The following is a 13,584-nucleotide window of genomic DNA, read 5'->3' as shown; positions in this document are numbered from 1 at the left end:
TTCTTATAGTTATTTATTCCTTTATCGATTTTGAAATAAAGTTTAATCGGTGATAGTAAATTTTTGAGGAGCGGAGTGTCTTACCACTAAGCTCTCTTTGCCTGCAGCGTGAAGTAAATTTTTTGAGGTCGTCTTGATGCAGTAACACAAGAATGTGACTGTAAGCGTGACGATTGTAGTTTCGACTCCTACTCGGGGAAATAAATTATGTAATGTTTTCATTTTATTGCTCTTGTCACAAGGCAAAGCGGAAATTAGATAATAAGTGGGGAACGGAGTATCTAACTGTTCTGTATCTTAAATCTGTAGTGAGTAATAAACCAGTCTGCGTTGAGCTGTCGTGTCTCATTGACGTGTCCCTAAACACAACACTAACCTACTACCAGCTTGCCTTTTTCCTGCACTATACTTTTATCCTGCACTAACAGGGTAAGCAGAAGGAACATGGGAACCTAGTGCTATGTCGCTCCGTTCCAATGAAGAATATTTCTCAACTTTCCGCCGAATTCTGGAGGCATTGGAGCTAATATTCCTATATAGGTACCAAAAAATAAGTGATTTCTAAACAAAAAAAAAGTGTAATACAAACAAAACTAAACCGTAATAACAATATTTCCGTAACAAATCGAAATCGACTCGCTTTCAAGTTTTTGATGGATCATCGTGATTGTCTATAGATTATTTTTTATATAAAACGTTTTTATTACAGTTCTATTTGTGATACGGATTGCGTTTTGGGATTTGTAATGCATACATCTATACTACTATATAAATACTAGGGGACGCGCGCCGCTTCGCCTGCTTATTTGCACTCTTAGTGGTAAATTCTAATAAACCATGAAACACATGGTCAATGAAATATTTTTAAGAGTCTCAATTTCAAATCTTATAAAAATCAGTGGCGATTTAGAGATTTTTCCATTCGAACTTTCAACCCCTTATTTGCACCCCTAGGGGACGAATTAAATTAAACCACGAAACATGTGTTCAATGAAATATTTTTGATTTTTAAGAGTGTGAATTTCAAATTTTATAAAAATCGGTGCCGATTTAAATTTTTTTCCATACAAAATTTCCACCCGTATTTCATCCCTTTAGGGTTAACATTTTTCAAAATCCCTTCTTAGTGGATGTCCTAATTACGAAAGTAAACATCTGTCCAAATTCCACGTTTCTACCATCAGCGGTTACGGCTGTGCGTGCGTCTTACCTCAGTCAGTGAGGACAAGTCCTTTTATACATATATGTATATATAGATTATAGAGCTGAACAGTATGTTTGGTAGAATGCACATATCTCAGGAACCACTGATTTGAATTGAAAAAATATGTTTATGTTTGATTATAACTAAACATAAATGTTAAATAAGATAGTAGGACAGTAGCACTGACTGTAAACGCGAAGTTGTTTTATTTCAATAATTCCCAAATCAATATTTTTCATCCTAGTGTTAAGACATTTTGTTCTCCATTTTCTGCAAAATTTTGGTGGCATTGTTGACCGGCGGAACTTTACGTCGCGATTTGACTCTACAGCAGAGCGAAGAAAGAAAAATATAACATATTTAATTTTCGAGTGGGAATCGAACCCATGTCCTGTCGCGTTTATGCCACAACTGCCCTCAATACATATCATATTGTATATTAATGACATTATCATAGCTCTCTAAGAGCAAACGTAAATGTACTTTTAATAACGATTAATGGCGGTCCTTTAATCATTACATAAGTGCATTAGGATAATGAAATATTTTATTTATGATAATTTTCTAGAAACGTTGATATTTCTATACTATCTTTTTCATTGGTATACCGTTTCTTTTTCTAATAGCGTGATACTTATCTTTTCGTTTCACGCTTTATCCCGCAAATAGTAATGCTTCTTTAATTATTTTCTGCGTGAATTCATGATACTATGATTGAAGCCACTCAACACTCATTGTCTCCAAAATTCGGCGAAAAGTGGGGGGCGAAATGTCTTAATCTATCCTGTCACATGGATACAGCGTGAATATGGAAAAAGGTAACCTAACACTAGGTTCCCTCTGCCTCCACAGCTATAAAACGTGAATCGAAAGATGTTATTAACCAATAATAGTAATACACAGTCCACCTCTCCTTGTATTGATTACTTTATCATCTAACAGGTGTTCGAAGAGATCGACATCGTCCCCTCTTATACATTATGCATCACCCTTAATGAAAGGCCAGATTCTTTGGAGTGGACACGCTTGTGTGGAAGTTCAATATATATGGTTAAAAAAATTGTATCTGATCGCTGTCTCTATATCGGGGATATATAAGAAAATCTGTTATTTAATGTAATAGAACTCAAAATTAAATTTTTAAACGTTTTGTTTGTTTGTCGGTGGACTGATTCATATGCAGTTTTCAGTTTATTGTAGAGACATAATTCGATAATATTACACATTCCCGTAACCTAACACCGCAACACATTTATTATATAAAATATTCCCCTAACGAGAACTGAACTCACAACCGTCATAAAAACAAAGCTCTCTTCTCAACAAGCAATATAGCAAATAGCATACTGAAAGGTACTAAAATCCAACATCATTATATAAGGGCCGTTATAGAGTCGTTTTCAGTTTTATCCAATGCTTTATTGAGTAATAACTGCTGTAACAGCGTTTAAACGTGCACTTTTCATTTATTATTATAACCATGCCGTACTGTTATGGACGTATTGCGGCCATTGTGGTAGGTAAACGTGATGATTGAGGGTTCAGAGTTCAGATCCAAGTTAGGGCAATAATTATAAAATAAAAACCGGTCAAGCGCGAGTCGGACTCGATATAAAGGGTTCCATAAAGTAAAAGAAACAAATAAAAAACAATTAATTAAAGAACTGTCTTAGAAATCTCCATAGCATTTAGAAACGTCTAATGGGATGTCCACATGGCAAGCTCTCTTAATTTTTTATCCCTCAGTTACATATAATATTACATAATTTTATAGTGGTTCATAAAATACCTTCCAAGTTTTAACCATATAATACCCATAGCCTCCCAGTAAAATAACTGTGAGACAGTTACACGAAGAATAGCTATGACGAAATAATAATGGTTACCCTTAGACTATAAAAGCCCTAAAAAAATCCAAAATCAAAAGTTTTTTCACGTTTTTCTCGCATAGCTAGATGGGCAGAGGTAACCCATCTAGGTCTTGGGACACCCTGTTACCTACTTTCCAACGAAACTTATTTTTTTGGAACATTGCGTGGTGCTTGTTACGAAACGGAACTAAACTCTTAACTTCTATATGCGTACATACATGAGGAAGCTATAAAAAGCAAACAAAAAATGTAAAGAACATATGTCTAAAAATAAACCTATCACAATGATTTAGACATTGAAATATAATAAAAAGCTTTCGATCGTAAACTTTTAAACGCTTGCGTGAACCGCCTCTGAAATATGTCAGTTTCCGCCTTCACGTTAGTATGGGATCGGACGCGATGGCCGTAATAAAACTTAGGTTTTATTAAATACAATTTATTTTTAAACATTAATATACTAATAGATGAGTTTTCTTTCTCATAGCAGGAACCTGGGAACCTAGAGTTAAGATAACCCGTTCCCATTAAAACACTTTTGTCTCTCTACTTTTGGCGGAATTCAACACGTCCTTTGCCTCGTTTACACAATTACTACTCTCTCTCAATCTCTCACTTGTTAAAATATTAAATATGAAGAAGTCTAAAACAAACAACTGACATGTAAACATCGCCATCGGTCCGCGAAAATAATTAATATTTTTTTTCCAAAATAAATAAATAAAAATATTAAATAAACACATTAAATTAAAAAAATATTAAATATTTAATTTCATCGAGTGGGAATCGAACCCACGCTTGAGGCTACGATAGTCCTCAAAAGTATAGTTGATCTTTCAATACTGATACACGGAATGTCCATTCACTCATGCCACATGTTTGATTCGCTCACGCAAAGTTCTCTTATATAACATTGTGCAGTAAAAACAAAATGGTTCCCTCGAGAGTAAACAGGAATCAAAGTTCAACAAAGTTTCAATTGACCATAATAATATGATTAAAGATCAATTTCCCATAAGGATGTTATATAAAAAGTTTGGTGGTTTTACCTATAAAGCCTCACGGTTTATTTCTCAAGTCGAGGAAGGTTTAGAGATCTAGTGTCAGGATTCTCCGTTCGCCGCTTTATTCTCGAATTTAAGACATTTCTTGTTGAGTAGAAAATTTCAATACTGCACTTGTCTTACCTAAGCGAAAAACAAATTGCTCCTCTACATATAAAACCTAACATACTAAAAGTCAGAGAAGCCAAATCTAGTTATATTATGTTACGTGGTGGAGCTTAACGCAGCACTCTACCTAACTGGACCTTGGAAACGAAAACATGTTTTATATTCACAGAAAAACCATATAACAATCGTATCCACTGAATTGAGTTACAATGACTTTATTTTTTTTTGTTCTCCATTATTGCTTACTGAATGAAAATAAAACTATGTTAAAACAAAGGCCTGTCATCTACCACTTTAACGAAACTGATTCGAGTATTCAAGCAAATAATAGTAAATTATTCAAGTTTATTTTATTTTTACATTTAAAATGGTGTTTCTGGTGAAGTTACAAAAACAGCTGTGTTGGGTTCCGCAATCAAATTTATATATTTTTTAAAAATATTTTATCACGCTGTAAAATTGGTATGTAGGTAGAGTAGGTAGGAACCAGAAAATGTTAATACTGAAAATGTTAAAATTCTCCCACTAAAACGGCTCTATTTAACACTTTCCGCCGAATTTTAGAGACAATGCGTGTTAAGTGTCAGAATTCAACGCCGCTCTTCACCTGTTTTATGTAGGAAACAGCGTGAAACCAAAAAAAAAGGATATAACTTAGTGACACAGCTCTCCATACTCTCCATACTAAATCACACAAGAAATAAAAGAACACGTAACTATAATCATTTGACAATGATCACGTATGTATGTAAACGTAACACGCACGCGCCCGACGTGCGTGTTATTGCGTTAGTTTGCTTGGAGTTGCTAAAGTAATGTAATCAAGAAAATTTATTTGTACAACCTGATGTTTGTGGTTTTGTCTGTTGTTGTTGTTGTTACTTTTTGTTTTATTAAATTAAATCAGTAATCAGCTTCACATTGTATCCTGCACACAGCAGGGTTGGCAGAAGGAACCTAGAATTAAGACACTCCGTTCTCCACTTTCTGCCGAATTCTGTGTGCGTGTTGAGTAGCAGAACTCAACGCCGCGCTTTGCCTCAACACCAGTGCTTAGAAATGGAAATACAAATTTTAAATAAATATTTCATCTTCGCGAGTGGGGATTGAACCCACCACCAGTCGCTTTTACAGTCCCACTTTACGCCCCTGCGCCACAACTGGCCTCATTGAATTTCCTTTCTTCTAGTGACAATAGTTTTTAATTACATTCAAGTACCGTAGATTTATAAATGTTTAAACTTTTAGTAATCCACTCTTCCCTACATCGTGAATGGTGAAATTTTAACAAAATATATAGCTAGTTTAGAAAATATACGGCGTACGAAGTTCCTAGCGCTAACTTTGTTTATGTCAGTGCTGGTGCCAACTTGGAGAATAATATTCATAGGAATTTCCTGAGAGAATGTATGAAGAACATAAAGGCTTAATGGCTTAGAGTAGTCTAGTAATATTCTAGAAGTAAAAAATTATTGTCTTTTCGTCTGTTTAATTTTCTTATATTATATTAATTACATAGTAACGGTAGCAATATTTTTTTGTTAATTCCACACCTTAAAAAATTTGTCAAGTTTATGTGTGTTTATATGTTTTAGAATAATTATTTAAAATTAAAAATTATAAAACAAATTCAAATCATTACATCCCACTTGTTTCAGTAACTTTTTTTCCCTTGTATCCCAAATATAGGGAGAGAATCTCTAGTTTCAAGACAATCCTTTCTAATGTTTCCTCTTGAATTTAATACATTACGTATAGAGTAGCGAAACTCAACACCGCCCTTTGCCTCATCACCCACGGGAATATGAAAATAATCTATCCTTTCGAGTGGAGAAGAATTATTTATATTTTTCCCGGTGTGGCTCTTCACTTCCACTTTTTTGTTCTTTCATATTCCTTTTATGCTGTAAGTTATTTAAAACAATTTTTTTGAAAGATCATCCAAGCAAAATAAGCATAAAGTAATATAAAATTAAACTTCAGTCAGTTTTTCATAAAAAACGATATATAAATAAAATTTCTTTGATCTTTTTAAGTGGTGTTAATGCATATATAAAAATCTGTATCTAGATTCTTTTATGTAAATATTTATTTTATTAAAAGTATTAATACCGTACATATAGTTATTTATAAAATCACCAGTAGAATGGAAAAAGTAAGCAAAGTTTATTTCCATATATTCAATATGTGTTTCTATATTTAATTCAATAATTTATTTAAAAAGAACCTTTTACTCTCTCTACTTTTACTCACACTTACAGTTGCTAGTTATAGGTTCGATTCCTGCCCGAGAAATTAATTATTTTTATCTTGCTCTGTCCAAGAAAGAAAATTAGGCGGTTCATGAGGAACCGAGTGTCTCAAAATAAGGTTCCATCTACCTATTCTACCATAAGGATACGCTGTACCCCTCACATAGCACATACATAAAACAGTTCCCATTATAGAACTATGATTGTACTATAACTGACCTGAAATTCACTGCCGTTAATACTTCCACTGAACTCCAACCGCTACATCTATATTATTATATATTCAAAATTTAATTTTATACAGATAATTTATATCTGTAGCAATTAAATTAAGACTAATTGAATAATTTATAAGGCCTTAATGAGACTGTGTTTGAGCTTTAACTTCAAATTAAGATATTTTATATACAAGCAAATTGAAATAGCTGCTCAATTTATGTTTTTTTGTTTTTTTTACTCAATTTCGATATATTTGAAAGTTATTAAATTGAGTAGTGTTTTTAGTTTTTATTTAATTTTTTCATAACAGAGTCAACCCAGAGGGAATCTAAGACATCTCGTTCTCATTAAGGCACTTTCGTTACTCACTTTCTGGATGAATTGCATGTTTAGTGGCGGAATTCAACGCCGCATTAAAATTCTTCGTCAAAAATAGGGCAAGGATTCCCAAAGTTATAACCATGTGAAATTTAACCACTACTTTCAAGATACGTAGTACTGAAATGACGTCATAGGTGAAGCTAAGATATTAAGTTCATATTCCATAAGTTTAAAAAAAAGTTACCCGTACCAACAAGCCATGGTCACACATCTATATATATAAAATCGAAAGGTCACTCACTCACCACGAAATCTCAGAAACTACATGTGCTAGGAATCTCAAATTTTGCATAGGAGTTACTTATAGGACGTAGGTGCTCGCTAAGACGGGAATTTGCAATATTCGACTTCTAAGGGGTTGTTTTTGGGGTCGAAAGTTTGTATGAAACTTCGTTACTACAAATGCTAGGAGTCTCAAATTTTGCAAAGACGTCACTAGGACGTAGTCATGGAGACAGAAATTAATAATAACATAGTTCACGCAAGTGAAACCGCGAGCGGGCCACTAGTAATAAATAAAACGAAAAACTTCCCAGACTCGAAAACAATGCTTAACTCATCTGCTATTAATTATAAATGATTTTTTCATAATAGTAATCGAATATTATAAAAAAATGTTATATAATATTTAATTTATTTTGATATACAAAAATAAATAAAAATTTATAAAAATACTAGAATCTAGATTCTCTAATATCAAAGTTTAATCTCGTTCCGTCCGAATCTCATTTTCACGGCTGGACGCAAGCAATATTTCTCTATAACCCCGAAGGAGAACCTATTCAATGAACGAAACTTATAAAATACGTTAAATATATATTTAACCCGCTCAGCTTTTCTATTTTGATAAGAATTTTTCAAGGAAATTATTATTGTATAATATTTTAAATATTATTTTACAATAATAAGGCCAGTCGTGGCGTAGTCGCACGTAGTGTAATGCGACAGGGTTCGATTCCCATTCGAGGTAATGAATTATTTTCATTTTCTCGACTTGGTTAGAGGACAAAGAAAGAGGACGACGACGACGAACGGAGTGTCCTAATATACATGTGCGGGATACATAGTGATCCTACAAAAAAGAAAAATAGTATGAAAAAGGAAGAGATTAAAGTAAGTAGCATGTCTACAACAAGAGATAATATACCGGAAGTCGTTATAAGAAATACGTTTACATCCGCTGCGGGAAGGAAAACAAAACAAAATAATTTGCTTAACAAACTTTCATTATTACTTTTGCCTTCACAGCTTTCAGGTTCCATCCATCTGGCTTTACTTTGGGTACCAGACACTTTTATTTGTTTTTTTGTATTATAGACAAACTAGCGACCCCCTTGCGGCTTCGCCCGCTTTTACTACTGGATTATTCATATAATGTATGTTTGCAAAGCACTTAAGATAATGTGAAAATTAATTAAACCCTAATGCAACCCGCATTTTCGTAGTTTCAATAAGATTTTCCAATTGTTTTACACAGCAAGTAGGTACCGTAATTTTAAATCTGTGCTACTAATCTTTTCAAGTACTTATTAAAATATATTTAAATGACTATTTTTCGATAGTTAAATTACTATTTTTAAACGGAAGAAATTATAAACAAAAACCTACCTACTAATAACTACTACAAAAAAAATGAAACCAAATATATCGCGCTGAAATAATACATTCAACTCCAATTATCCAATACGTGCAAACGCATCTAAATCTTCGTTGCTATAAAGGCAGGCGGGTTTTTTTTTTCGAGCTTGTGGTTAATGCTGAAGAGGGTATTCTGTCCCTGATGAAAAGCAAGCACTACGTGGCTGCCTGTGAGGAAAATTAAATAGAATGCATCGGCTGGGAATAGAACCCGGGCCGCCCGCGTGGCAGGCGAGCATTCTACCACTGAACCACCGATGCGTGTAAGGCAGGCGGGCGCGGCGGACGCATGGCGAGTGGCGAGCCGTTTCGCAGCAAGGATTTTTTGATATTGTAACAACATCTAAAGTACTTATTAAAATGAAAAACAGCAAAACACAGTTTTGATCTACATTAAATGACCAACTAATATACTTATTTATATGCTGAGAGTAAGGGATAAGTGAAACTTGAGTAACATACAGCTGATGTGTCAACGGCGGGATGTGTCAACAATTAAATGCGTTTTTCTGTAAAACTATTCGCAATTTCGAAATATTGTAAAAAGCAAATTTTATCTTCGTTTAACGTAGAAAATTAATAAAGTATTTTAAAGGATAAGGATTAATACCATTATGGAAAAATATCCCTCACAATAAAAAATATATTGAAATTACTATTTTTAGACAGAAATATGATCACTACACGTTATCCTTAAAAGATAAAAATATGCCATCGCGGACTTTTTTGTAGATCTTATTAAGAGGAACAATACTCCAGTGCATTATTTTCATGTAGTACTTACCATTAAAGCAGCGCATGCGCGAAAGTGTCTCAACGGGTAGGACTTTATACACATTTATCGTATTTATGTTAATTTACATAAGAATGTACAAATAATAAACTATATATAAACCTTCTACGAAAAACACTCGACCTAATGGTGAAAACCGCATCTAAATCCTTTGGGTGGTTTAGAAGAAGAAGAGTTAGAAACAACAGACAGACACGAAAAGCGACTTTGTTTTATAAGATATAGGATATAACGGGTTCGATTCTCACTTAAAGTAAATCCTACTAATGTTATAAATGTCCAAGGTTGTAAGGATGTATATTTGTAGAACTTTGAAGTGCATGTAGCAGGTTAAGCAGAGAAACCCTAGTGTTAAGACACTCCGTTCCTCACTTTCTCGAGTAGTAATTGAATCCACAACTTGTCGCGCTTAAAGTCGCACCTGCACCACGACTGGCCTCAGTATAGTTTCTTTAAAAAATCTATTTTCATTCTATAATTACGTATTAGTAGGTACGAAATGTATACAAATCAAATCCCTAATCTTCAAAGCGAGTTAATAAAAGCATGAAATTAATTAAGACCGGCGGAAACCTTTGGGAAATGTCGATAGCTCGGGCTCGTTTTAGTTACTATATTCTAATCTAAAGTATAGAATAGTCATTTAGGGTAAAATCTCAAAAGTCATAAGTGACAGTTGTAGGTTCAAAGTAATTTTTTTAACTTTACACTGTATCTCTCATGTAACAAAGAAGGCATAAGGACCGAGTATAGAAACAATTCATTCCTCATTTTCCGAATAATTTTGGAGACATGCATGGTGGCGGGATTAAACGCTGTGTTCTGCCTTGTTTATTCCACCGAATCGGAGATTCTGAAGTGTTTGATTTTTTTATTACATTTAGTATGTAATAACAATTTAAATAAATTAATTTTTAACAAAAAGAAAAACCGACTTCTAACAACAAACTAATAAATTAATTTTTAACAAAAACAAAAACCGACTTCTAACAACGAAAAGTGAAAAATAATTTTACAAAGATTTTATAATTTTGAAGTCGGTGTCAAGTAAAACAAACAGCCTTAGTAATTAGATATTGTAGTAAAGGTGTTGTAGCATTAGCTTGACACCGACTTCAAAATTATAAAATCTTTGTAAAATTATTTTTCACTTTTTAGTTCATCTCTTCGTCGATCCTCTTTTTTGAGGTTGGTTGAAAAGAAATGCAACGATCAGGAATCTCACTTCTGACATCAATTTAAAAAGTTTTTGCTTGTAACTATTACAGTACAATCAATTTTTTATCAAAAAAAACAAACTTTCTCAATTTTATCCGGATTCCATAATTGAAACCTAACCAAACTTTCACCAAATTATCCTTGAAGTGTATCCTTTCAAATAAAAAAATCATCAAAATCGGTTGGCGCGACATTGAGTTATTCGGCTATAAGTCGCGCACATGCCTAATGCAAATTTAAGAGTTATGTGATTTTCTCATGGATACCATTGATACCAAAAAAAAATGGGACCCTTCGGGAAGCTATACCTTTCAAATAAAAAAAAATATCAAAATCGGTTCACCCAGTTAAAAGTTATGAGGTAACAAACATAAAAAAAAAAAAAAAAAACAAAAAAAAAAAAAAGTACAGTAGAATTGATAACCTCCTTTTCTTACAGAAGTCGGTTAAAAATGCAAAAAAACATAATTAAATTGCACATATTTAACATAGAGACTGCATAAAACTTCAAAAATAAAACGCTAAAAGGTTTCCTTTCCTTAAAAGAACAATTCAGGAGTGAAATCGCTCAGAAAATGGGCGGTCAGTTGGAAACCGCCGAGTTACGATCTTACTTGCTATGGATTGCTTTCAAATGGTAAAATAAATAAAATATATCTTGTATATTATATTCTATGTCTATTTAAAAATTCTATAGAAAAAAATACACAGTATACGTGGCTGATGTAGTTTCAATCGCCTCCAGAGGGAATAATGTCCATAATGTAAGTAATGTAAATAACCATGCAATGTCTCGAATATTGGGCGGTGAGTGGGTAACGAAGAAGAGAATATGCACGGCGTTTACTTCCGCCACTCAAAATGCAATGGCGAAAAATGGGGAGCGAAGTATCTTATCACTATCTATCTATAAGTCGCAATGTTAGTAATAATAATGTCGTAATCTAGATTGTAATATTTTTATAATTTTTTATCTATTGTCTCAACTGTCGTAATGTATCCCCCGCCTTCTTTACCTTATGTATGAAATTGACTCAAAAATTATTTTAAAACCTCTTCTATTTGAATAGAACCTGGGAACGGAATGTCTGATCATTAACTTAAGGGGGGGCCCTTAAGTTCCCCTTGTCTATCCCGTTATATGCGGGATACCGCGTGCAACTATATCTAAAAGGAAAGTCTATATAAACCACATTCAGTAATAAAGACGCGGCGCGATGAAGATAACAATACTATTTACCGTTAGGAAATTGCTTGTACCATAGATAAGTGACAATGTGCCAGATTTTTGTATGAGAAATATAATTTTAGATATAAAAGTTGTCAATTTGTTTCAAATACTGCCTGGTGATAAGGGATTATAAGTTGACTGGGATATATCTTTATTTTCACATCTGACTTACTTTCGTTATCTAATAACAATATAATTTTAAAGACTAAATGTTAAAACAAAAGTTTCAAGCAATTCAATAAAATTCTTATTTTAAAGCAAAATTGACACTTTATATCCCACACACAACAGAGTAGGCAGAGAGAACCTGGGAACCTATTGTTAAGACACTCCCTTCCCATTAGGACGATAACATCGTTCCCCACTTTTCTCCAACTTCTAGAGGCAATGCGTGTTGAGTGGCGGAACTCAACGCCGCGCTTTGTCTCGTTATGAAAGCACGGAAATGAAAACATTAAACATTTTATTCCCCCGACTAGGAATCGAAACCACAATCTGTCTGTTACAACCGCACGCTTCCACCTTTGCACCTGCACCACTATTGGTCTCAATTTTATTATAATCTCAAAATCCAAAAGGAGAAAACAAAATCAAAGTAAATATTTTACAAACAAACAGAAAATTACATAAAAGAAACATTACGCTAAGATAAAGTACAATTTATATGGTAATTCGTTAAATGCGTCCACGGGGATACATTTCAGTTTTGTATTTCAGTCGATACAAATGAACTTCTATGCTAGCTCTAGGCCTTTAAGTAAAATTAAATCCAATTTTGTATTGAGACCGTCATGGCGCAGGAAAGGACTATAAACGTAGCGGTTGTGAGTTCGATTTCCAATTATAGAAAAGAATAATTTTTGTTATCTTGCTCTTGTATAAATAGGCAATGGGGGAACACAGTGATTTAACACTTATTTAGTTTCTTATCCTGCTATATGCATGAAACTGAAAATAGACCTCTAAATAAAGTGAAATCAGTGCAATCATCTCATTTCCCAGCGCGGCCTCGTTAGACCTAAATTCAATTGCTTAGCCAATTCATTACAAAGATCGAAAATCAGGCCTCTTACTATGTAAATTTCATGAGAACGAGATCAAGATACCATAATACCTGCTATAATGAAGTTTGGAATTTGAACCTTGTGCTTTTGTAATAAGGTTCTTATTGGTTACAGATTAGTAATAAATTTGTTTTTTTGTTAATAATCTAACTAGCGAATATACTCGTACATATATATACAATTTGAGATAATAATCATGGATGTGGATTCAAATCTCATATTTTATTGTTAGCTTAGCATTAAGCATTTCTTCAATTTTAATTTAACCAGGTTTTTTTTTATTACTGAGGAACTCAACACTACGCTTTCCCTATTACTAGCCCTAGGAAGTTAAAATAATTAATCCAACCCAGTGGTAATTGAATTCGAACCAAATTATAACCGATAATAAAAGAAATAAGCACAAAAAAAAAACAATGTATCTATGTAAACAAATTGCGAAAACTATTGCGAGCTACGAGTCGTTTTATATAAAAAATCACGTATGTTTGTCGATTTGACAACATCTACTAAAGTGAAACATCTGGTGCTAAGTTCTTCA

The 13,584-nt window shown here is 33.3% G+C and overlaps 1 protein-coding gene across 1 annotated transcript in view; it reads right to left on the bottom strand.

Moving 5' to 3' along the window:
* LOC146539265 (potassium voltage-gated channel protein Shaw-like) overlaps nt 1-13,584 on the bottom strand; it is a 129,997-nt gene that overhangs the window by 80,476 nt on the left and 35,937 nt on the right. The window lies entirely within an intron of this gene.

This window comes from Heliconius melpomene, chromosome 5 (assembly GCF_056956725.1).
Source record: "Heliconius melpomene rosina isolate 202511_hmr_F chromosome 5, ASM5695672v1, whole genome shotgun sequence".
Classification (NCBI taxonomy): Eukaryota; Metazoa; Arthropoda; class Insecta; order Lepidoptera; family Nymphalidae; genus Heliconius; species Heliconius melpomene.
This window is presented reverse-complemented; position numbering and strand designations above follow the sequence as displayed.